General features: G+C 37.4%; 1 pseudogene; it reads right to left on the bottom strand.

Annotated features, from left to right (window-relative positions):
* Positions 1-6,864: 6,864 nt before the first annotated feature.
* On the bottom strand, positions 6,865-9,512 carry LOC110576947 (annotated as a pseudogene).
* Positions 9,513-27,661: the final 18,149 nt, after the last annotated feature.

Here is a 27,661-nt window from a genome sequence, read left to right as displayed (position 1 = left end):
AAAGAAAGAAAGAAAGAAAGAAAGAAAGAAAGAAAGAAAGAAAGAAAAGAAAGAAAGAAAAGAAAGAAAGAAAGAAAGAAAGAAAGAAAGAAAGAAAGAAAGAAAGAAAGAAAGAAAGAAAGAAAAGAAAGAAAGAAAGAAAGAAAGAGAAAGAAAGAAAGAAAGAAAGGAAAGAAAGAAAGGAAAGAAAGAAAGAAAGAAAAAAGAAAAAAAGGAAAAAGAAAGAAAGAAAAAGAAAGACATTCAAAGAGGAATGTTTTGATAAAATGTTACATTCTGTTCCATATGCTTCAACTCTAACTTGACTCTGGAAGGAAAATAAAGCTCAGTTTTAATTTTTTATTGAAAAAAAGAAGACTGTGTATTTTATTCTTGTCTATCCTGATAGTCTTCATTTATTTACTTCCTACTTTTTCTTCAACCCACTCCAAGCTGCTTTCCATTCACACACTCTATACTCTTTGATTTCCGTATGTTTAATTTAATGTAATTGGTTTAGTCTTTACCATACTTGACATTTCAGCAGTTTTTGACAGTGATGGGCATAACTTCTTTCTTTCTTTCTTTCTTTTTTATAAAGATTTTATTTATTTATTTATTTATTTATTTATTTGAGAGAGAGAGAGAGAGAAACAGCATGAGAGGGGATAGGGTCAGAGGGAGAAGCAGGCTCCCCGCCGAGCCGGAAGCCCGATGCGGGACTCGATCCCAGGACTCCAGGATCATGACCTGAGCCAAAGGCAGTCGCTTAACCAACTGAGCCACCCAGGCACCCCATAACTTCTTTCTTGAATCATTATTTTTCCTTGACTTCCATAATGCTGTAATATCCTGGCTTTCTTCCTATCTATAATGTTGATCATTCTCAGTCTGTTTTTGTGGCACCAGTTAAACAGGCAACAAAGACTCTGTTCAAGGCTATTTCAATATATAAGAGAGGCTGGGATTCAATCTGAACCCAGCTCTGACATAAACGCCAGGAGGTAGGGTTTTTAAGAGCAGAGGTGAATGGGAGACCTTCGGCCATCTGTGTTTGTTAATTGGCTTTACCAACAGGAAAAGTAAACTTTCTAATGACTTCATAACAGGAGGTATTTTAGAACTTGGAGCTAAGTGTTCTCCAAAGTTCCCACAGAAACTGGGAGATGGAGCTATTATCTTCCTTGATTATTACATTTCAAAGGATGATTCCCAGGTCCTTGAGAAAGATAACCCTGAACTATATAAATGGCAAGAGGCTTTTAAAAAGATTTATATCCCAGTATATCACTCAGCCATGAAAAATAATGAAAGCTTGCCATTTGCAACAGCATGGGTGGATCTAGGGAGCATGATGCTAAGTGAAATAAGTCAGTCAGAGAAAGACAAATACCATATGACTTCACTCATGTGGTGGAATTTAAGAAACAAAACAAAACAAAGAAAACAAGAGACAAAAAAACCCAGACTCAAACATAGAGAACAAGCTAGTGGTTATCAGAGAGGAGGTGGGTGGGGGATGGGTGAAATAGGTGATGGGGATCAAAGAATACACTCATCTTGGGGCACCTGGGTGGCTCAGATTGTTAAGCATCTGCCTTCGGCTCAGGTCACGATCCCAGGGTCCTGGGATTGAGCCCCACATCGGGCTCTGTGCTCAGCAGGGAGCCTGCTTCTACTTCTCCCTCTGCCTGCCTGTCTGCCTACTTGTGATCTCTCTCTCTGTCAAATAAATAAATAAAAAATCTTAAAAAAAAAAAAAGAATACACTCATCTTGATGAACATGAAGTAATGTATAGAATTGTTGAATCACTGTATGGTACACCTGGAACTAATGTAACACTGTATGTTAATTATACTGGAATCTTAAAAAATTTGCATCTCAAAGGAGCCAAGAAAGAGTTTACAATTATAAGTTCTCTAAAGCAAATGCTCTGAGAAAAGGGGTCACGGGTCTAGAGACAGGAAGAAGCCTATCTAAAATTTGGTCAAGCTGAGGGAAATGTTAAGGTCAGCTTTCTTTACCAAATATTTGAATTTGGAATTTTATTTATCAGAGCTTTTTTTTTTTTCTTAAATATCTTCCATAGGTATTCTTGTCTACTTTAATAGCTTCATCATCTATATTCTAATAATGCCCAAATCCTAATTTCTAGCCCAGCACTATCTTTTGCACTTGAGACCTCTTTATTCAATTTCCTAAATCCTTGTTCACTCCAGTGTTCCACAAGCCCTTCAAAATGCCCCAATTCTAATCTTAACCTTAACACTTGCACTGATATCCACCAACTCAAATTAAATACATTTCTTCAGCATTTGTTATATATACCACATCTTCTTTATCCATTCATCTGTCAATGGACATCTTGGCTCTTTCTGTAGTTTGGCTATTGTGGACATTGTGGTATATATATATATATAATATATATATATTATATATATATAATGGAATATTATGCAGCCATCAAAAGGAATGATATCTGGCCATTGTGGTATATATATATATATATATATATATAAAATATATATATAATGGAATATTATGCAGCCATCAAAAGGAATGATATCTTGCCATTTGCAATGACGTGGATGGAACTGGAGGGTATTATGCTGAGCAAAATAAGTCAGAGAAAGACATGTATTATATGACCTCACTGATATAAGGAATTCTTAGTCTCAGGAAACAAACTGAGGGTTGCTGGCATGGTGGGGGGTGGGAGGGATGGGGTGGCTGGCTGATGGACACTGGGGAGGGTATGTGCTATGGTGAGCTCTGTGAATTGTGTAAGACTGTTGTACCTCTGTACCTCTGAAACAAATAATACATTATATGTTAAAAAAAAAAAAGAAGATAGCAGGAAGGGAAAAATGAAGGGGGGGAAATCGGAGGGGGAGATGAACCACGAGAGACTATGGACTCTGAGAAACAATCTGAGGGTTCTAGCGGGGAGGGGGGTCAGGGGATGGGTTAGCCTGGTGATCGGTATTAAGGACGGCACGTACTGAATGGAGCACTGGGTGTTAAACGCAAAAATGAATCATGGAACACTACATCAAAAACTAATGATGTAATGTATGGTGATTAACATAATAATAATAAAAAAATAATACCATTAGTTACTAAGTTCTATTAATGCTCTCTCCCAAATATCTCTCAAAAGAGTTTGTTTTTGAATTTGCCACTGTTTGCACACTAGATCAATCCTGGCTCTATGGTAACCTGCCTTGCCCACCATTGCTGCCTCTACCAGATCTCTCTGTACCTTTATCCTGGATTTGCTCCAGTTCTTTTTCTTCACTGCACCCAATGTGATATTTTAAAAATACAAATATTTTTACATCACTCTTCTGCTTAAAACTCTTCAATTACAACTTTTGAGGTAAAGTTAAAAACGTTTGACGAGGCTTATGTGTCCCTCTACAGCACAGCATTAGTCTACATGCCTAGGTGTAATATTCACGTTCTCTGCTCCAGCTATAGTGGTCTTTTTTTCCAATCCTTGTAATAGACCATGCTTTCTTACTTTATGGTTTTCACTATAGTGTTTCCTCTACAAACCTTTTAGCTAATTCTTATGCTCCCTCCCAGTCTCAGGTTCAATGCTACTTTTTCCAAATTCTTTCAAATTAGACTTAGTTTCCCTTGTACATGATTTGTCCTCCCACTCTGTACTTCCTTTTATGTAGGGGTCATCACAGGTCATCAAATTCTTTGTTCCCATAATTAGAACCTTCATGAGGGTAGAGCCAGGGTCAGGCTTAAATAGAGCAGTTATCATGGCACCTAGAACAGAGGCTGTGAGAAAGCCAATGTTTGACACATGGAATATATTCAACGAACCACAAATTAAAGTAGTAACTTCTAATACAAATGCTTACTATACATCAGCATGTATCATGTCAGCTACACATCTTTCAAAATAACTGAAGATTATAGGCAAACTAATCCCTAACATGGTTTTGGAGTGTTACATGGAGTGTAACGTGGCTCTTTCAAATTAGAGAATGTAAAGTGCATATTTTGGCAATGCAAGGACTATGTTGAAAGAGTAATATATATGTGATATAATATATTGGACTTGAGGAAATGTCACAGCACTCATATCACCTGATCAGTTTTCCTAGTCATTCATATTATAATTTAGTTCATACAATCCATCACATTTAAAAGGTTAAGGCAAAAATCCTGAGGATGTTGCCAAATTTACGACAGTATTTATAAATATTCATGAACCTATAGCATTTCCTCAGGATGCCCTTTGACAAACTTTCCAGGAGAATTGAGACTTTGTCAAGATTTCAAAGATCACATGATTGATGGTTCTAGTAGCTTATTATAAATATGCAATAGTTATTCTCATCACTAGAAGTTGTTGAAAGTCTTTGGGAGCACATATGTTCATACTAATAGTAATTAGTCACTAAGGATCCCATCAGACCATTTTACCATAGGAAGTTATTACCAACTTACCCAGGACATGATCTAGGAAACTTGAACTTAAAAGAGAGATGCTGAACTATTCAAACTGGACCCATTCACATAAAACTTAAAAAGTAAAAAAGACTGACCATTTATCCACACATTGTGTTCTGAAAACAATTATACACATCTGGTTGATTATGTCACTAGGGTGTATGTCAAATCTTACTAATGAAATGAGACTGTAGATCACTATGAAAAAAACACTTATGCAATACTTTCAACCCTCTGTATTTAATCAAATTGTTATTCTTCTGGATAAAGAAGAGGAGACAGGGGAATACTTTTAAAAAATACTGGCAAGGTTGATTGGGTGATTATTACCTATCAGAAATTATAAGATTCAATGGAGAAGATGGAATGTGAGAGCATTCTCACATGCTCCTAGTGAGAGTAACATTTGATTTAATCTTTTTTGGAAAGTATTGCATAGTACTCAATAAAAGCCTTAAAATATTTGTCATTCCGCATATAGTAATGCATCTTAATGAAACAATTAGACTTATAGAAAATGCTTATAGAACATTATTATAATAATCAGCAACTGAAAATATCCCAAATATCCAATGATAAGAGGGTTATTAGTATAGTAATATTTATTTAAGTCATTAGAAAAAATACAAAGAGTTTTTAATAAATAGGCTTGCTTATACAAAGGAAAGAATAAACAGACTTCCAAATTATATATGAAATTTTATAAATTCTATATATAGTATGATATCAATGATTTCAATATATGAATATAAAAATGGAATAAGAATTAAGCTCATGATATTTTAGACTTTTAGTATTTCATTTATATAATCAGAAAATCGCATTTTATTATTTTTTAAAGCAGACTTGATTTAGGGCAGTTTTAGGTCAAAGCAAAATTGAACAAAAGGTACAAGGAGTTCCTATATACACTCTGACTCCACAGCCTCCAACACTATCAACATCCCACTGAACCTATATTGACACATTATCACCCAAAGTTTATGATTTATATTAGGATTCACTCCTGGTGTTGTCCATTCTATGGGTTTTGACAAGGAATCATCATTATAATATTTCACAGAACAGTTTCATTGCCCTAAAATTTCTCCATACTCTGCTTGCTCAACTCCTCTCTCCCCAACCCCAACTTCCACGATTTTGCTTTTTTTCAGAATGTCCTACAGTCCAGAGTGTCATATAGTTGGAATCATTCAGTATGTAGCCTTTTCAGATTGGCTTTTTTTCGCTTAGTAATATGCATTAAATGTTCCTCCACATCTTTTCATGGCTTGATAGCTCATTTCTTTTTAGTTCTGAATACTATTCCATTGTCTGGATGTACATGAGTACTCATGGCTGATGCAGGCTGGCTTCAGTATTGAAATTCAGATTTATAACATAGAATGCACATTAGTGACTCCTATATTCACTTTATAGTGACAGCCTTCCATAAAAAAGAAGAGTTTTGCAGGAAATACCTACATTGTATATAAAATGTGTTTTATTGGGAAGTACAAAAGTCAAAATAAAAAAACAAAGTGTCATATGTTATAACCAGAGTTATAATTATATATTAAAATTTCTAATTATTTTTCATGAAGGCCTTTCCTATTTTGGGATCCTAAAATCATAAGGATAAGCATTTTCACAGGTGACTGGGGGCTTTGGGGCAAAAGCCATAGAGGCTTGCCAGCTGTCCCCAGGGACAGGATGTAGGGGATTTGACCTTGATATTTCCTGTAGGAACTTTCCTTTCTGCATCAGCCCCAAGGTGGTGGTTGGATTCCACCAAAATAATTGAACCTATGCATTTGGCTGCACCTATTCTCTCAAAAATAAAGGTTTTTCCCCATTATTTTGTTTTTGCCCTGTTTTTCCCTAGGGACCACAGACCACACAGCACTGCAAGGCAGAACCTCGCTTTGCACATTATTCCAATACAATCATCCACAAGGTAAATGTGTCAGTTGTAAGATTCCTGACCTGAGAGACAAGCTCAAATGCCTCCAGTGCGTAACCACTTGAGTTCTCTGTGGGACATCTCAGAATCCTGGGGAAGATGTTAAAGACAAAGTATGTTAAACCACAAAGTTCCAGAATTATCACTAACATTCATCTCTTAGGAGGCCTTGTTTAAGTTCCATTAACACAAAGTCTGACAAGCTGACCCTTTTGTAAAATCCCAAATGTCCATGTGTACTTATTCCTACAACTTCTTAACATGCTTTTATTTATTTATTTAAAAAATATATGTGCTGATTTATCTATAAGGATAAGATGGTTTCCTTGGTGATAAATTCAAGAGGAAGTGCGAGCATTTTATTCATTTGAATGTCCTTTCCCAGCAGTTTCTAGGACAAGCTAAAATCATCCCCTATTGAAAAAAAGAAAAAAAAAAAGTTACTCCTTAGCAGTTCTGGGCTACGGGTTAAACAAATTTTTTTCGGTGATTCCTAATCGTTTTTGAAATACTGAGGCTTGGGAAGAAGTTTCCACTGGGTTCAGGAGGAAGGCGTGACATCCACATAGTGTTGGGAAGATAAGAGTAGAAGTAGGGCCCATGAAGTCTGGCCTCTCTGCCCACAGACGCCAAGATAACATCTACTAGCTTCTCCTCCAAACTTCTGGCTGTCATCTGCATTCTTACTGTGTCCAAAAGCAGCAGTTGGGAGCGCACCAGGACGACGTGACCACCCTGGAACACACCAGCCAGGAGCAATGTGTGGGTATTCTTGTTATCCAGCACTTTGTCCGATCTCTCACATGGGGACATTCCTAGGCATTTCACCATATTTCCCACAGTCTCTTCAAGTGTCTTGACAGTAGACAAGGTGAATGTTTCCTCCTTTTCAAACTCATCCCCTACCTCATCCCAGGCTGTTTCAAAGTTCAACTTCATGACCTTTTGGATGTGATCAGCAATGATGATTTCCAGATTTTCCAGCACATATTCATCTTTGTAGCCTTCATTATCAGTCTCCCCCATGGTGGGGTCATAATCCTTGACAGTGAACTTCATTATGCAGCTGAATGTGCAGACCACAGCTCTGGGGTCTTCCTTGGGCAGCGCCACCAGTGTGTAACAAGTTCCAGGCTGGTTGTAAGGTAAACTTTGGGCAGACACGTAACAGCACTTCATAGGCTTCAGTGGGCTCCATTTGTACTGTGACATTCTCCAAAGTCTGGTCGTTGAGTGTGTTTGTGCACTCAAGCTGGAACATCATGTGGTCAGTGAAGGTGTGTTTGGTGCAGTGATGACATACTCTGTCTCTGACTCAGTGAGCGTCACGGGTTCAAGTGAGGCCTTGAAGAGGGGACCCCACCCATGGAACTCTGGTACTTTCTCCAGTTGCTCCTGGAAGATCTCTTGCCAGGTGGCTGCCACTTTCTCAGGCTGCTTGGCAGCCTCTGATGGCTCTAGAGTGTACCGCTGCAGAACTCTCTCCAGACCCGTGATGGAAACAGACCATTTAGGATATAGCCTGAATTGAGGACCTTCTGCTTCTGCCCCAGGATATTGAGATAGTAGGTGGCTTGGTCTCTTACTTCACTGTCATTGTTCATCACACACCTCTTCAGCAACACCAAGATACTGAGTAACATCTCTTCTTTCTGGGCTCCAGATATGGCCAGAGCACTCACAGCACCTGCCCAGACCTCCTCATGCTCCAAGACCAAGTGGTCATATATGAAGCAGATGTATGTGGAGGGGTTGTTGGTCTTGGGCCCCTCCTGGACCAGGAGATGCAGGACATGGGTGGCCAGCATGGTGAACTTGCAGTTCTCAGTGAACTCACACAGGTACCAAAGCCCGATCTCCTTGCTCTCCGGGTTCTCCTCAATGATGCTGACAATGCAGTCCATGATGGCCTATTTGTACTCAAAGCCACCCTCTTCCCACAGCATGGTGAATAGGAAGTTCATGACCACAGCGTGTTTTGAGGATACTTCTGACACATGGCACTGATGGCCTGGACCACCACCACCTAGAACTCATCCAAGATCTCCGACGTAAAGGACAAGATCTGCTTCATGAAGCTGTTTTGTTCTCAGTCTTTAGGAGTATGACAATGGCCATTGTGGTAATGCAACCAGGTTCTCCAGGTCCAGGTTGCAGGCCATCACTGCTGACAGATGCTCCATGACCATTTTATTGAGGGTGAGCACAGCAGTGACCTTGGGGGAACTGCCGAAAAGCTGGAGCATTGACACAGCTGGGGCCAGCTCTTTGGCACTGCAGCCTGGCAGATTGACAAGGGATGAGGCAGCTTTGTACACCACCATCTTGTGCTTGCTGGACAAGCAGCTCTCAATGAAGTCAAACAGTGAGCTGTCATGGCTGCCATCCTCTTCCTCCAGCTGCTTGCTGGCCTCCTGGATCATCATGCAGTAGGCAAAGGGAGACTTGAGACCGTGCTTGCTGAACTTGCTAATCAGCTTATTGGCAGCCAGGTGGTCATTCTTATGCACATGGTAGAGGAACCCCAGTGCATGGTACTGGGACATGAGGTTATCACTGGATGCCTCCTGCTAGGCCTCATTCACCCAAAGCTTGACCACATCAAAGCTGCACTGCAGCAGGTGCAGGGAAGATACCAGGGAAGAGATGGAGACACTGGGCTCCTTCTCCATGATGGCCTGTTTCATGTAGCACTCGATAGCCTGCAGCATGGTGCTATCAGTGATCTGGCAGAGGGCATGCAGAGTCTGGCCCTGGTGGTTGTCTTCTTTCCTGGTCATGTCCTTTGTCAGGCTGCTGGTGATGATAATGACATCCTCATCAATGCACGATATCTCCTTGATGATCAAGTAGCACATCCAACAGAGTGTGGGATCATTAGACTGAACGAGCTTGGTCATGGCAAAGAAGGCCTTGGGCACTTCAGTGGTCCCTAGGTATTCGCCCTGGTTTATGAGGTAAAGGATCTTGTTGAAAATGTGGGCACATTTTCGAGGGTTGATGGGAGTTTCAATAAATACATGGGCCTCCTGGAGTACTCCACTCTTTTCAAGGTGCTGGAATAGGTTGGAACCTCCACCTGATTCCTTGTCTCTCCTGTTGAATTGCTTCAGCATGGTGGTATCAACCAGGTGCAAAGTAGTAGCTCTATGCTAGACAGGTGCAGGGAGCATCAGTTGTCTGGCTGTGGTTCCACACAGGCCACTTCCCTGTGGCCACATCACCCTGCACCTTAACATTCTGTTAGTATAAACTTTCAATAAAAAAAAAGAAAATGAAATATAAGTATATGGTAACCCCCACTCAGACTTTTGACCTGAACCAGTCTCCTACCTAGATAAATGTGGGTGTAGTCAAGATGGAAAAGCTAATTTTATCAGGTCTGAATATAGACTAAGGCACCGAGTATAGATGGTTTTAGGTGCCACCCTGAGAATCTCCAAGGTATATAGCCTCTATGGTATTTCAATAAGATTGTTCATCTGATTTAATCAGTTAGAAACTTCCTTAAAAATGTGCATATATATGAATGGCAGCTGTGGCAGCTTTGGGCAATGGGGAATTTTGAAATATGCCTTTGTAGAAATGTAAAGGGACTGAGCTCTGCACATTTACTACTACCGGGATATCCACACAACCTTAGCAAAAACTAACTGAATTCACTCCCATGCCACACGAATTCCAGTGTTCCCACCAGCAGGCAGTCTCACCACACAATAGCTCAAAATAACCTTTAAATTGGCATGTAGGGAAGTGATAATTTAGTAATACAGAAAGCAGTTCAGAAAGGTGTATATTTTAATCTTTATTATGTCTGAACTTCAAAACAATATTGCAAATTCAGACATGTCTAATCACATTTGGAGATTTAGCAAGGCAATCCTTAGGTGTTAAATCTGCAAGATTATTTAAGTGGTCAGTGGGAAAGAGGAGGATAAACAGTATCTGGGCTGTTCGCTGCACCCTAATTTTTATGGGACTAAGATCCATGAGTCATCCCCTTTAAACTATAAGTTTACGTAACTATTAGAGTAAACTCTTCTAAAGAAAGATAGGAGAAATGCTCAAGAAATTTAAGATTATCACAGAAACAATATTTAGAGTGGATGAGTAGGGGGGAATCCAGCTCAGATTACCCTCTGGCCCCGTCTCCTCCATGCCCGCACATTGGAGAGCATGGGCTATAACAGAGCAAAAGTGAAAAGCCTACATCACAAAGCACTGTAAACATCTTAGCGGTCAAGGCCACAGGTTTGTGGCCTACAAAATCAATACAGCACACATAGGATGGAGAGGAAAAACCATCAGCATCAATGGGAAACACTACAGCAAGGTATAAACCAAGCCATGCACATGCGACAGCCAGGAGGACTGTCCTTATGGGTGCTTTCCCTCCTCACTTTCCAGTTGGTCAGGACTCCATAGATGAATATGGCAGGGCTAAACCAAGAGTTACAGCTTTGTTAAGAATTCCTCATAGAGGGGCACCCGGGTGGCTCAGTCAGTTAAGTGTCTGACCTTGATTTCAGCTCAGGTCATGATCTCAGGGTCCTGGGATTGAGCCCCACCTTGAACTCTGCACTCTTGTCCCTCTCCCTTCTCCTCCTCCCACCACTCACTATCTCTAAAATAAATAAATAAAATCTTAAAAAAAAATTCCTCATGGAACTTAGGAATGCTATATGCTTATAGTTATGTTTTTATTGTAAAGGATGCAAATCAGGACCAGCCAAAAGAAGAGATGCATAGAGCAAGGTCAGGGAGGGTCTTAAATGCAAAGGTTCTGAGTCCCCAGGAAACACCCCCCTCCTGGCATATCAATATATGATTACCAATCAAGAAAGCTCACTCATGTGCAAGTGTCTAGAGTTTTTATTGGGGTTTCATTACGTAAGTATGATTGATTGAATCAATGGCCATGTGATTGAGCTCAATCAATAGCCTCTCTCCCCAGAGGTCACAAGGTCAGGTTGGTACCACAGGGCTCAAAGCCCCAACACTCTAACCCTATCCTCAAACTGTCCAGAGGCCTACCATGTGTTACCTTGTTAGTATGAACTCAGATGTGACCCAAGGGGCCCATTATGAATAACAAACACATTCTTATCACTAGGGAAATTCCAAGAAATCCCTGATATCTAGGGATCCAGGATCAAAGTATAGCTAAACTCATTATTATAAAACATTAACTCATTTAATTTTTTAAACAATCCTTTGAGGTATGAACAATTATTTTCACAACTTTATTGGGGTGGAGCATCGTTAAGTAACTTGCCCGAAGTTTATACAGCTACTAAATGGACAGAGAATCTAACTAAACTAAAATAATAATTTAAAAAATTCCTATGCCCTAATGCTATTTTTGAAATTCCATCTTTCATACAAGTGCTGGTTATACTTTGAAAAAAATTGATCTTTCTATTAATTTAATTAAAAATTTATCATAGTTTATTATCTCTATGTACTTTTATAGATTGATGTCACCTCTCAGTTTGAGGTAAGGTAAACTTTTCCCGTCATAATTTCCCAACCCTATAACTACAAAAGTTTATTGAAACTCTTCCCCACATAGACACACATGCAAAACTAGAAAAACATGAGTTGTCAATGGGAGTGTTATCAATATATCAATATCCCAATATTTATTGGGAAGAATGTACTTTGAGCTAAGTGCTGTAAACAATGAAAAATAAGAGTGCCTTCCCTTATGGGGTTTAGGATCTCATTGAGGAAATCAGGCTAGCAGCGCATGATGCAATTAGCAAACAATTAAGTATGTAACTATTTTATACTGACTAAATAGTAAGCGCACTGTGCACAAGAGGAAGGGACATAACCCCTACAATTTCTCTGCTATTGGCAGTCTTCTAAGTAACTTGAAATAGCTGAGGTTATGAAAAGCAGAGAGCACACAAAGCAGAGCACACCAGAAGTTGAGAGTAGGCAGTAAGTGGTTGACTAGAGATTGGTAGAGCACCATTACTTCAAATAAAGTGTGGCTTTCTGAGAGGCAGGATATGAAGTACATCTGTTTGATCTCCTTTGTTTCACATTTCCATTGGCTCTGACCCCTCACATCTCCATTTCCCCAGAGATATCCAAAGGTCTTTCATTCTTTGCTGTGTGTCTTGGTATTTTCCTAAATTCTCTCTGATGAGACAGTTTTGTCCACTCCCAAAGAGACCATTTATCCTGACTGGATGACATGTTGCATTTGCAGGTGGTACTAAAAATAGACAACTTGGCAAGTGTTGGCATCTGCAAATCTGCAGTGGCAGTTCCTCTCCATAACACCCTCTGTAGGGAGCCATTCCCTGTGACCTCCACCTTCCACCATCTCTAACTCCAGGAAGAAAGCTGTGTGGAGGAAGAGGTGAGAATTGAAGGGAAAATCATTTGCAAATTATTTTTATAGGAATTTTTCTTGATTCTCATCACCTATCTACTGGAATTATTTAAACTAAATATGAGTTATTTGAAATCCTCCAAGTTTTAGTAGCAAAACAATAGTTTAAGCAGTGAACACCTATGCTTATAATGTATATATTTACGTTATATATTTACATAACACAGCTGTAAGTTAAAACAAAGTATATCATAAGCATGCCTAGCTAACAACATCTTTTATGTTATGTTAGTATAATCATGGGCATTCTAGTAATTTCCTAGAGGGAATATTTTCATAGACAATGTAAAGATTAATTTTATGCTACTTGCTATAATGATTTAAAAAATCTGAACTAGTGGTTCGAAGTTGGCTTTATTATGGCTTTTTATACTTTATAAATGTTCATTTATGATTCTTTTTTTTAAAAAGATTTTATTTATTTATTTGAGAGAGAGAATGAGATAGAGAGAGAGCATGAGAGGGGGGAGGGTCAGAGGGAGAAGCAGGCTCCCCGCCGAGCAGGGAGCCCGATGCGGGACTCGATCCAGGGACTCCAGGATCATGACCTGAGCCGAAGGCAGTCGCTTAACCAACTGAGCCACCCAGGTGCCCCCATTTATGATTCTAACAACTGTGATAACATTTTCTTTGTAATTTCCACATATATGTTCTTTTTTAAAGAGATTTTTCCCAATTTATCCAACAGATCGCTTCACCTGTTTCCTGTTTTTTATACTACGGATTTCTATTTACTGTTTGCATTCTTGACAGATTCTTTGCATTTTCCCTTTTGACAGGGCTACAGGGAATCTATTCTTTAGTATATTTATAGAAGGAAGAATACCAAAGCATATAGAAACTAAGATTATTAGGGGAGAAGAGCACAGTGGATTGTCCTCTTTTGAATTAGATGTTCTTGCAGCTAGTCATTTTATATTATTGACAGATTTAATGTACATAAAGTGTAGTTACAATAGAAATAGAAGACTAATAAAAAGAGAGTGTCTTTGAATTACAGAGACAGAAACTTTTCAGTAAGAGCTCCTGAAAACATTAGCAGAGTTTTCCAACATGTCTAAACATTTGTTTAAAATTTAAGTGAATTATTCTACTTGGTATCAAGAATACTTTTCTAAGACCACATTCAAAGAAAAAAATGTTATGCTATTACAGATGCAATTTCTTTAAATAGTAAGGAGAGCTACCTTATTTATAAATTATTTCCATCCAGATAATTGTTTGAACAACTTTTACTAGCACTTAAAAATCGCTAACTTAATGGCATACAGCAATGGATTGCGGTTTTGTGACTTTGGGATGATAAATCTGTCATTTACCAGTGTTTAGCGACTGATTTTCAGACCTTCCTAATGCAAAGCATATCCCATTAAGTTTAAAAATTCATTAATATTTCCATGTGCCAGATGGCACAATGTAAAAAATGTTTGAAGTACACAGCAATTAAAACTCTTAAACATATAATAACCTAGCTGGCAATTTGTTATATATATATATTGCATGTTAGAACACTACAAAATGCTGGCTACATAATATCCATCTGTGAATATACTGAATTTCTAAAAACATAAGTAAATAGATCAGGCCTGAGACAAATTCATTCCTGATTTCTAAAGACTACAGAAACTGCCATTTACTTCTCTAAAGTTATAAGGCACGACTGCATTTCAAACTGATTAGAAAAGCTCGGAAAGATGTAGACACCAAGCATTTAAAAATTTATCTTCAGAGACCAACTGGGTGATTTGCCTAGGAATAGAAAACCATTAAAAAAAAAAATGCAGTGCTCTTGTAAATATCCTGCTAAGAGCAAGTACGGTTTTGAATAAGGCGAGCAATCACAAAAATGCTAAATTTCAAATTTAGTGTAGTATTTTAGGGCTGGATTTTAAATCTGGACAGTAATTCATTTGAGTCCCCACTGATTATACTCACCAAAACAAATATGCTATCTGTTTATACATGGCAATCCACAGATTACCTCAATTATCTAGTTAAGAAATGTTGCTTATCTAAGACTTACTCAAATGATTTGAGAATGCACTTTTCACTCCATGCATTATTCAGTTGCCTTTTCATCATTAACTAGAACACAGTTTGCCTTTTATCCATAAATGTCCACCTAAATTCAGAATATGTTTGATAACCTTAAATCCTCTGCTTCACTTGAGTGAAGTGTTGAATAGATATTTAAAACTTCCTATGTTTTAGGTGGAACCTATCTAATTTTAAGATGAAAGTTTCCTCATCTCTAACAAGAAACAATTTATCAAAATAATAATACAATTTAACTATCTACTTATGTTTAAGATCTACTAGAAACTGTGCACTTTTTCAAATCTTACTTTTATAACATACCTATGCACTAGATTTTATTAGGCCAGTTTTACAGATAAAGAAACTGAAGCTCAGGAAGGATATATAACTTGCTTGAGGCCACAGAGCTAGTAACTTGAAAAACTAAAATTTAAAGCCTGTTCTAATTCCCAAGAGGTGCTTTCTGTTGAAAATGGTCTCTAGAGTCAGATTATCTGATCTGGAAACCCAGGTGACAACTATGAGCAACATATCTTTGGGCAAGATACTGGGCAGAAATCTCTAGAACTATGATTCTCTTTAAACCTATATTTTATAAGGATGTGGCAAAAATAAACTTACATTAAAAGACAACTCTACTGGTTTTTATAAGAGGAATAGACAATAAGAATATCATAGTCCGGTTGGGAAATAGAACATTCACATGAAAGTGGCTTTAAATACATTAAATCATAAAAATATGCTCACGTATATGTATATATACACAAGCTATAGAGAGATAGAAATACTATTTTTAAATGGCTATGCAAAATAATTAATTGAAGATCTATGGAAGCACTTGGATTAATAGCTTGAATTAAAATTTAGTGAGTTAGAAAATTAAATCCCTGGATTATTTTCCTAGATCATAATTGTCTTAAAACATAGGCCATTTGTGAAATTTAAAAAAAAAGTCCAGTATACCAAGAAGTAATGCAATTTAAGCATTGCTTACTTCACTATCTGATTATACTAACATAGTATTATATATTAGTATATTAATATATTAATTATTAGTATAATATATTAGTGTGTTAATAGTTTATAGTATTATAGATAGTATTAAACTAAGAAAAAACTTATGTCTTCATGTAGTATATAAACAATTGTTTCATTCCTTGACTTAGCTAGTCTATATTTGGGAAAATTCCCAATAGTGTGTTATAAGCCCTAAACTTTCAAATATCCTAAATTCACCATCCAATTCTATCCCATTCATATATGATAGTATAATAAAAATTTAGAAAAATGGATAATAAAATATTATTTTGTAACTCAGACTCTAAATATCGGTCACATTTTACAAAAACCATTTTGGTAAGATTTATAAGGATTATATGAGACTATAATAAAATCTCAATTTGGATTTTTTTCCTGAGCAAAAGCTACTCTTTTTTTAATTTAAATTCAATTAGTACATCATTAGTTTTTGATGTAGTGTTCAATGATTCCCAGTGCTCATCACAGCATGTGCCATAGACAGTTTGATAGCTTCATCCATTATTGATATGATCTCATGATCAATTTCAAGACAAATGAAAATCAGCTGTAAGCAAAAAAAATTCAGGGCACCTGAGCGGTTCAGTTGGTTGAGTGTTTGACTCTTGATTTCGGCTCGGGGCATGAACTCTGAGTTCATGAGTTCATGAGCCCGACCCGGGCTCTAAGCTCAGCAGGGAGTTTGCTTGAGATTCCCTCTTCCTCTGCCCCTTCCCCCCAACTCTTGCTCTCTCTAAAATAAATAAGTAAATCTTTAAAAAAATTCAGATGGTTTTGATTCAATAGAAAGCTATCTAATTTAACCACACGGATGTAAGTTTGTAAAGTTGATCAACATATTACACATAATTATTTAATGAAGTATTGCTTACCTAGATATTTTCCTTTCCCAGAGCTCCTGGAAATAACTAAAAGCATACTTAATTTTTTTTTTAAAAAAAGAACAAAACATAACAACCAAGCAATCAAACCAACAAAAAGCTTGCATTCCAAAGAATACCATTGTAGTTAGAAAATATCCCATAAAAATAATGACCAAACTACTCTGTTCTCCTTTGTTGCTCCTCTAAGAGGCATTATATTGATTTATCATGGAACTACAATACACTAAAATAGTAACTGAAATATATTATACTGATTTTTTTAATTAAGGTATAATTGACATGTAACATTATATTAAATTCAGTCGTACAACATAATGACTTGATATTTGTATATGCAAAATGATCACCACAATAAATCTAGTTTCTCCCATCACCATAAAATGTTTCATAATATGCAATACAATACTATTGACAATTGTCACATTATATCCCGATGACTTATTTATTTTATGACATGGAAGTTTGCACCTTTTGACCCCTTTCCTTCATTCACCCACTCCTCAACCACCCTCCCCTCTGGCAACCATCAATCTCTTCTCTGCATCTATACACTTGGTTTTATTTTGTTCTGTTTGTTCATTTGTTTTTTATTCCAGATTCCACATATAATTGAAGTCATATGATATTTGTCTATTTCTCCCCTTTTTTATAGAGGTGGCCTGGTGGTGTCAATATTCTTGCAAAGATTAAACTTATAGCCTCAATTTTGTCCTCTTCTTTCATGTTCTAGTTACAGCTGTCTTCCTTCTCTTTTCCATCACCTCATTTTCCTATTTTCCTTCTTCTATAAAAGGTTGATGCTGATGACCCAGAAGAAGGTGCACTGATCATAACTTGCTTCCCCCTAGCAGTGCGCGTTGCCTTAGGATCATAGGTGTTGAACATGTACTGAACTCTATCAGTCATCACCTCCACTGCGGTTTTGTATCAGGTAAATGCATGCTCAATCATGCAACATTCATTGTACAGTGTAATATACTGTGGAGTTAAGCTTTCAAGCAAATATGTGTTCCATATTAATATGCTGGAGTCTAAAATTTATCATCAAATTTTTTCAAGTAAATTGTCCTTAATATAATTAGAATGTGATTTAGTGCAGAATTCAATAGAAGGAATGTATATTGAGACATCAAACAACTTTTCATAAATACAGATGCCAAGGCCATCAATCTAGACCTACTGAAGCATATCTGAGCGTGGAGCATGAGTCAGCTTAAATATTAGTTTCAAATGGTATTGTTGATTCTCATTCAGGTTAAGAATTATCTTTTGGTGTAATTGATGTATTTGAGAACTTGGAAAAACCATAAACCATATCTCTTATGAATATCATGAATCTAATATAGAAGGAATTAGTATAGGAGAACATTTCATCAAAGATGTATACATCTTTCAAAGAAACTGAGAGTTTCTAAAAATAATCTATTGAATCAAAATCCACATAATATAAAATTAACGTGAGCAATTCAGTGACATTTAGTACATTCACATTGTTCTGCAACTACCACCTTGTTTACTCTTAATCACCTGTTCATTCACTGATGAGATTGTTTCTGAGTATTCTAAGACCTATTTCTACTGTCTATATGCTTGTCCAGGGTCTTGAGGATTGTTTGTCTGTTAAAAAACAAAAACAAAAACAAAGAGGGAGGGCAGGCAGAGGAATGGTAATTCCATCCTCGAACTGGCTCCTAGAACGAAAGAGTTTAAAAGGTTAATTCTTAAACCCTTGCCCTTTTGACAAATTTTTGTCTTGGATTACCATTTCAAAACCTTATAAAGGGAAATTTCTGCTTCAACCCAAGATGTAGAAACAGAGACTAGATTTGCCCTATCACTCGAAAGAAACAAACAGTAAAGCCTATGAAGCAGTGGTTTCAAGACAATTCGTCGGGGAATGAAGGACGCAGATCCCTGAGAAATGAGGTGAGCCCTGTGACTGTACCAGCTTACTATCTTGAAAGAACTTGCAGGAAGGGGAACAGGGAGAGAAAATCCAGATAAAATACCGTGGGTCACCTAGGGAGATGGATCTGAGAGTCCAGAGAACAAAGCAGCTAGAGTTCGCAAGGCAGAAGATAAGAAAGGAAACTGCTAGGTAGAGGGAGGACTCCAGAGATCTTCAAAAGCTTCACCATAAACATTCAGCTGAGTGCAGATCAGGGCACAAGTGTGAGGTAGCTACACAAGGCCCAGGAAAAAGAACCCAAAAGGATAAAAAGGAACAGGGGCTGGCCCTGATGCAGGGCTGGGAGGAGTGCCTGTTTCCAACAGATGGATGGGAAATCTTATGCTGTGCCTTAAGCAGAGTAACAGAGAAGGAGAACAGAGAGAAGTTCTCAGTAGTGGGAAATAAGTATCCTTAGATCATGTATTCTCAATAGGGGCAATATCACCTCTGACAGGGTAAAAATCAGTTTCTGATTTAAATTACTCAGAGTCAAGAAAATCTTAGATATCACAATGTTATATAGACCTCTAATGAGCCACAGTATATAAATGGAAATACTGTATAAATAGTAGCATTGAATTTCATGAAAGTAATTTGGAAAAAAAAAATCTAAAAAGGTTTCCTAGAGGATAATGAAAGATATTTAAGAAATACTGACTTTAGGCTGACCTCTACTCTGATCCCCACTAACAAATCTTAAAAGAAAGACTAGAAAGATTTAAACTGTTTTAGGTGACTTAACAGCATGCTACAATACAGCTTAAGAATATTTATAGGAAGACAAAAATATCTACCACCCAACAAGAAAAAAGATTACCAGAAATGCAAAGGAGTAGAAAAATTAAAAGCTCCTGGTTTTTAAAAGGCATTATTAAGAGAAAGAAAAGACAAGCCACTGACGGGGAAAAAATATTTGCAAATCATACATCAGATAAAGAACCTATAGTCAGAATATATTTTTTTTTAAATCTAAAACACCAATTTTTTTTAAAGATTTTATTTATTTATTTGATAGAGTGAGAGAGCACAAGCAGGGGGAACAGTAGAGGGAGAGGGAGAAGCAGGCTCCCCGCCAAGCAGGGAGCCCGATGCAGGGCTCGATCCCAGGACCCTGGGATCATGACCTGAGCCGAAGGCAGACACTTAACCATCTGAGCCACCCAGGCGCCCTAAAGCACCAATTTTAAGAAAACTAATACCCCAGTAAAAACTGAGCAAATTATTTGAATAGACACTTAACTAGAGAGCTAGAGAGATAGATGATATAAGGATAATAAGCTTAGAAGGTGAAGAATAGTTAATATCATTAATTTTAGAAGATCGCAAATTAATATGACAATGGAAGACCAATATTTACTTTTTAGAGTGGCTAAAAATTAACAAACTATGCCAAATTTGCAGAATGAAATGGAAGACCAGGAGCTCTCATGTAGTGCTGGTAGGAATGCAAAATGATAAAACCAATTTGGGAATAAATTTGAGATTTTATAAACATTAAATACAGACTTATAGTATGAAGCAGCCTTTCCACTGTAAGGCATTCCCCCACTAGAAGTGAAAGCATATGTCTATAAAAAGACTTCTACATAAGGTTGCCAGGCATCCTGTATATCCACGCATGTCTTGTATTGAATGATTTTGGTTTGCATCTTGTATTGACATTGTCAGGATGCTCTAAATATCTTGCATTCTGATTTTTTTGATAAATTACATAAATTTAACAGTTAAAGCTATTTTTTTACCACTGTAATTAATGTTTAAATTACTTAAATGACAAAACTAGTTCAATTTATTTTTAGTTTGTAAGTTCATTAACTTTTCAATGATTCAACTCTGTTTATGATCAGTTAGTTATGAGTTAGGAATTATGAGTAACAGATGCATTCATATGTCCATGAGTTTTTCAAAATCATTTTTTTCATTTCTTGCATTACTTGCTATTATCTCGATCTCTATTTGTATATGTTGAACGCAAGTAAAAATTTCATGTTGAATATTCTGAACAGCGGAGAGAGAAAGGGAGAAAAAAAATTTTTCAAGCTGTTTGTGCATTTACAATTTTTCACTCAATCTCAGAAATCATGGGAAATTGTTATAAGTCAGCATATAGCCTCCACATGGGAAAGATATTGGTTGTTTGGTAATCTTAGATCCCTGTGCTATTGTTAAAGTCTTCCTAAACACCAGGACTTACAGGAAATTGTTATTTAAGAGTTGAACTTGCTCTAGGTTCAGACCTTCTAAACTATGATATCTATCAAGCAGAATATCTTTGGGTGGACCAAAGTGGAACAACACCCATGTTGAGGAAAGTTAATTGTCACAAACTTGGATATCTTTACGGCTTTGGTGGTGGTGATGATCTCATGGGTGTATATTTATGTCCAAACTCAGCAAGTTGTACATTAAATATGTATAGCTTTTTGCATGTCAATCATATCTCAGTAAAGTGGTTTGAAAAATAAATGAAAGCTAATGAATTTTTAAGAAACAATAAAAAATTAAAGTTAGAAATAAAGCATTTTTTTAATTAAAACATTCACATATTATGTGTATATAGTATACACATGTAGAAGATGATATATGTGTATTATTTGTAATACATTTAATATACATAATCGGAGTCATCCAACAGATGGAGAACAATGTGGTATAGTGATAAAAGAACACAAAACTAGCATTCAAAATATCTGAGTTCCTTGGGTGCCTGGGTGGCTCAGTCAGTTAAGCATCCAACTCTTGATTTTGGCTCAGGTCATGATCTCAGGGTCATGGGATTGAGTCCCTCCTCAGGCTCTATGCTCAGAATGGAGTCTGTTGGAGATTCTCTCTCCCACGCTCTCTCTGCCCCTCCCCCCACCCCTGCATGCATGCTCTCCATAATTAATCAATTAATTAAAATATTTTAAAAATATCTGAGTTCTGACACTTGCGAGCCTTGTTATGTTCAAGAAAGTTTAACATCTCAGTGTTAATATTTCTCTTCTTTCAAAAATTTGGTAAGAGAGGAGTGCCTGGGTGGCTCAATCGGTTAAGTGTCTGCCTTCAGTTCAGGTCATGATCCCAGGATCCTGGGATTGAGTCCCGCGTCATGTCAGGCTCCCTGCTCAGCAGGGAGCCTGCTTCTCTCTCTGCCCCTCCCTCCTGCTCTGCTCTCTCTATCTCTCTTTCTCAAATAAAAAAATAAAAAATCTTTTAAAAAATTTGGTAAAAGAAAATAGTAACTAATAGTAACCTGATTTCCCAAAGTTGTTTTTAAATTGTGCTAGATATGAAAACACATAAAATTTTCAATAACGAGTGATATAATCCTATACAAATGAAGGATATTATTGTTTTAAGTGCACTGTAAAAGATTAGCACTTAGCTTTCATTCAACCACTAATCATGATCATAACCATTCTTGAAAAATAAATATGTGCTTGTCTTCCTTTTTGCAATTTTTATTGCACTTAACTATTTTTCTTCTCTTAAACTAATTTTGACTTAAAAATTTGTCTTCTATTTCTGCAGGCTGAAACTTGAGACCCATTCTGAAACCAATGGCTCTTTTTTCCTCTCTCTAACCTTCTGTATCTACACTGAGAATTCATCTCTTGACTTCTCAAGCAATTTTTTCCCTTCCAAATTTGTCTCTCTTTCCTTTTACTGATCCCCCATGATTTCTTCAGGGTTTGCTTAGGTCAGCTCCTGGTGTCTAATGTTATAAGTCGCTTTAAGAACTACAAATTCGTTCAGATTCCTTTTGTCTGGATTCCTTTCAATCACAGGAAGTCTCATGCTTTTCAATTTCTTTCTTCTCCCTGAGTATTCACTCCTGACCCCTTCCATTGAGTGTCAGCCCAGAGTGAGCTTCTCATTCTCTGAATTCTATTGACCTTAAAATCAGTATCTCAATCTTTAGCTCTTAATTGGTCTTCACTTATTTTCTCCAGGTCTTAGTGAGCAAAGACACTATCTCATATTTTGTTCACCCTTATAAGTCCTTAACATACTTTTGGATATACAGTTTGCACAAATACTAAGTTGATTGCTTGAACTAGCTTATAACTTATAATTCTTACATATATTCATAGCAGTTACTTAAAACTACTTAATGACAAGGAGTATAAATTTACAGATACATATTTGATTTAATATAGATGCAAACTTACTAAAAATTACATACGAATAAATAGCATCAACTACATCATAAAGAAATGAGCTCTTTCCAACTAAATTATATGGGAGAGAAATGCTATCTGATAAGAATATTGAATATTTAATAGCTTGACAAAGCTAGAGCAATAGAGGGCAATCAAATGGGCTATAAAACTCCCATTTCTAAGAACATATAATGTATACTAAGTTATCTATAAACTACTACTTAAACTTTATGTTTTAAATTATTTACTGTTCTTCTTATAAAGATTTAAAGCTCCCTTTGATCACCAAACCCAAATCTGCTCCTTGTACCATTACCCACAAATTTACATAGATAGTGTACTTTTCAAAGTGTTACAGTCAAGTTTAACATGCAATGTTTTGTGACACTGGAATTTACTTTCAATTGAAACTGGCAATTATTGGTACATTGTAAGGAAGGCGATGCATAAAAAGTAAGCTCCAGAATTGACTGTAAATTTTTCTATTAATAGCAAAAGTTTTAAAGATGTATATATATGATTTAGGAGAACATCACCAAGATGGTGACATGGTTTATTCCTGACTTTGCTTCCCCTCACAAGAAGACACCACTATTCAAGAACAATACACCACTGAGAGAGTCTTAGAACATGGGAGCTAGGCTGCAGCACCTTTAGCTTCTCAAAGACCACAATAGACTATATTAGAAGGGTAAGAAAAATGGCTAGGTAAGAGAAGTTGATCACACTGCCCCCTCCCCAGGACAGCATGGCATCATAAGGAGAGGTCTCCCTTAAGTTTCCAGATCCTTCAATGGGAAAAGGGAACCCAAAGGGGACAACCAGCCTCCCCCCAGCATTATGGGTGGCTTTGTGGGAGCCCATACTCTGATTTTCACAGTGGGAATTGCAGAAGAATCTACGGGACCCAGCCACTAGGAATTGGACTGTTACAGAGAAAGGGGAAGGAGCTTGCAACAACCAGCACATGGATCTTGGCAGACCAAATTCATAACTGCAGTACCCAAGTAGAAATCCCATCCAACAATTTTGCTCATCTGCAGAACCAAGCTGAGAGTGTACTTTGACCAGAGAACTCAGTATGTGCAGACCTCCTGAATCAATCCTGAACGAGGAGTTTCTTGGCCTTAGAGCCTGGTTTGCCCACACCCAGGTAAGGGACTGAGTCACAGCCCCACCTACAGTGGACAGTACCTGCCAGCCCCAACTGGTCAGAAGGGCTGCTGACAACTCCTGGAAACTGGGAAGCAGGAAGGCAAAGCTAATTGCCTTCAGAGCAAATCCAGTACTGGGTCTAGAGGCTTCTCATGCAATATACAGGCAGGGAAATTAATATATAGATAAAGGTGAGGGTAGCTCCTGGTACCTCCCAACCAGAGAGCTTGTTTGGGAAATTGAGAGTAGCCTGGAGCAGTCCTTCCCCCTTCTTACCCAGGCAAGGAGGCAGAGGGATAGCCCCACCTGCTGTAAAGTGTATCTCCCAACTCCATCTGACCAGAGGGCTGGTGAAAACATCTGAATGCTGTGTGGCTCATTGGCATTTAAGCTGAGAGAAAGGCCAATAGAGCCAATGGTTTTCAGAGAAAAGCCAGTAACTATGTTTGGCTAAGGAACTTGGGTTATAGGCCAGTTTGAGTTAAGGTAATAAGCAGAGAGCTTCACCAGTTTTGGAACAGCTTCTCCTGCTGTGCCTGGGCAGGAAATCTAATTCATAGCTCTGCTTCTCACTGAATGTAGTTTTAAGCATGTCTGACCCAGGAACCTAAGCAAGGCACACAGGAATTGCCCATTCAATAGCCCTACATACAGTGACACTTGAACAGAGAGCACAGCCATGGCTCCCCCGGTCTACACATCAAAATCGGTGGCCTCATATGACCAGAGAATTCACTGCACACTCAGGCCTGATTAGGGCCCTCAGACAACAGCCCTGGGCCCTGGCCTTCTTCCCTCACAGGACAGGGAGTTTCATAGTGCCTTCTATTACTGAACATAGTACCCAGTCCCAGCCATCTAGTAAACCTGACAAGGGAACTGAGGCAACTGCAGAGCCCACGCTACAGCCTCACATAGGTAAGGAACAAAGTTAGAATTTTATCCAACTCTTCTTAGCCAGTGGCACACTCCCCTATTCCTGTCCTCAGAGATCAAACAGTTGCCTAGTCCAAAAATAGACCATAATAGCAGGCCCCATCTGCTCAAAGACATTACCAGCAGGCACACTGAATCTCCAACTGAGCTGATTAATAAAGAACAGTCTCTGCTAAAGCAAATCTCTGAAGTCTGGAAAAGGAACCCATTACCCAACTGCACAGATACCAATGTAAGAATCAAGGACCATGAAAAATCAGATAAATATGACAATACCAAAGGAAAGTAATAAAATTCCAGTATTTGATCCTAAAGAAACAGAGACCTATGAACTGTCAAAGAATTCAAAATAACCCTCTTAAGGAAATTTAGCAAACTACAAGAAAAAAGAGACAGACAACTAAATGAAATTAAGAAAATAAAATATGAACAAAACAAGAAGCTTAACAAGGAATACCCAGCATCAAACACAAGCAATAGAAATCCTTGAGTTGAAAAATATAACTGAACTGAAGAATTAAATACGGAGTTTCAAAAGTAGATTTGGCCATGAAGAATTAGTGACCTGGAAGATAGGAGGTTGGAAATCACCTAGTCACTGAAGCAAAAAGAATAAAAAATGAAAAATAGTGAAGAAAGCCTATGGGACTTGTGGGCAACAATGAAAAGAAAAAAAATATTTGCATTAGGGGGACTTCAAAAGGAGAAAATAAATAAATAAAAAAAAAAGACAGAAAACCTATTTAAGGGGCGCCTGGGTGGCTCAGTTGTTAAGCGTCTGCCTTTGGCTCAGGTCATGATACCAGGGTCCTGGGATCAAGTCCCACATCGGGCTCCTTGCTCAGCAGGAAGCCTGCTTCTCCCTCTCCCACTCCCCCTGCTTATGTTCCCTCTCTCACTGTGTCTCTCTCTGTCAAATAAATAAAATCTTTAAAAAAAAAAAAGAAAGAAAGAAAGTCTATTTAAAGCAATAATGATTGGAAACTTCCCAAACCTGGGGAGAGAAATGGACATCAAGATCCATGAGGCCCAAAAGATTGTAAGTAGATTGAACCTGAATAGGGCTACATTGAGCAACATTATAATTAAATTATCAAAAGTCAAAGAAAAAAATGAAATTTAAGAGCACCAAGAGAAAAAAGTTATACACAAAAAACCCCCATTAGACTATAAGTGGATTTCTCAACAGAAACTTTTCAGAGTAAGAGAGGATGGGATGACATATTCAAATATTGAAAGAAAATAACTGCCAACCAAGAATGCTATACCCAGTAGATCTGTCCTTCAGAAACAAAGGAAGAATAAAGATTTTCCTTAACAGACAAAAACAGGGATTTCATTACCACCAGACCTGCCTTATGAGAAATGCTAATGGGAATTCTTTGAGTGGAAGTAAAAAAACTTTAACATCATAAAAACAGTACAGTATAGCCTAAATCTCACTGAGAATGATAAATACATAGTCATAGTTAGATACTGCAATATGGTTATAGTGGTGCATGATTCACAACTCTGTCTTAAAAGTGTTTTAAAAATGTATCAGGGGTGCCTGGGTGGTTCAGTCATTTAAGGGTCTGACTTCAGTTCAGGTCATGATCTTAGGGTCCTGGGATCGAGCCCCACTTTGGGCTTCCCCCTCAGTGAGGAGTCTGCTTGTCTCACTCCCTCTCCCTTTGCCCCTCCCCCACTCGTGCTCACATGCGTGCACTCTCTCTTTCTCAAATAAATAAATAAAATCTTTAAAAAAATGTAGCAAGGGGTGCCTGGGTGGCTCAGTTGTTAAGCGTCTGCCTTCAGCTCAGGTCATGATCCCAGGGTCCTGGGATCGAGCCCTGCATCAGGCTCCCTGCTCAGCAGGAAGCCTGCTTCTCCCCCTCCCACTCCTCCTGCTTGTGTTCCCTCTCTCACTGTGTCTATCTCTGTCAAATAAATAAAATAAAATAAAATAAAATAAAATAAAATAAAATAAAATAAAATAAAATAAAATAATGTAGCAAAAATAACCATGAATACAATAATCTGTTATTAGTTACACAATATAAAAAAAACATATGAATTGTAATAGCAATAGCCAAAAATGTGAGGGGGAGAAGTAAAAATGTAAAGCACATGAATTCTATTGAAGTTAAGTTGTTGTCAGTTTAAAATAACATATTATGAGTTTAAGATATTTTATGTCAGGCTCATGGTAACCACAAGAGAAAATCTTGTAGTAATTACACAAAAGAACATGACCAAGAAGTCAAAGCATACCAATACCAAAAGACATCTGAACACACACACACAAAAACAGCAGGATAAGAAAGAAGGAACACAAGATCTACCAAATAACCAGAAAACTATTAACAAATGGAAATAATTAGTTCTTAACTATCAATAATTACTTTAAACATAAATAGGTAAATTCTTCAATCAGAAGACATGGAATGGCTGAATGGGTTTAAAAAATATATATCTAACAGTATGCTGCCTACAAAAGACTCACTTTAACCTTAAAGACAAACAGAGGCTGAGTGAATGAATGGAAAAAAATATTTCTAGCAGATGGTAACTAAAAAAAAAAAAAAAAAAAAGGTAGTTAGATAAAATAGACTTTAAACTAAAAATGTTAAAAAGAGACAATAAAGGTCATTATGTAATAATAAAGAGGTCAATATGCCAAGAATATATGAACAATTATAAATACTTATGCACCCCACATAAGAACACCTAA

This window comes from Neomonachus schauinslandi, chromosome 14 (genome assembly GCF_002201575.2).
Source record: "Neomonachus schauinslandi chromosome 14, ASM220157v2, whole genome shotgun sequence".
In the NCBI taxonomy this organism is placed as follows: Eukaryota; Metazoa; Chordata; class Mammalia; order Carnivora; family Phocidae; genus Neomonachus; species Neomonachus schauinslandi.
This window is presented reverse-complemented; position numbering and strand designations above follow the sequence as displayed.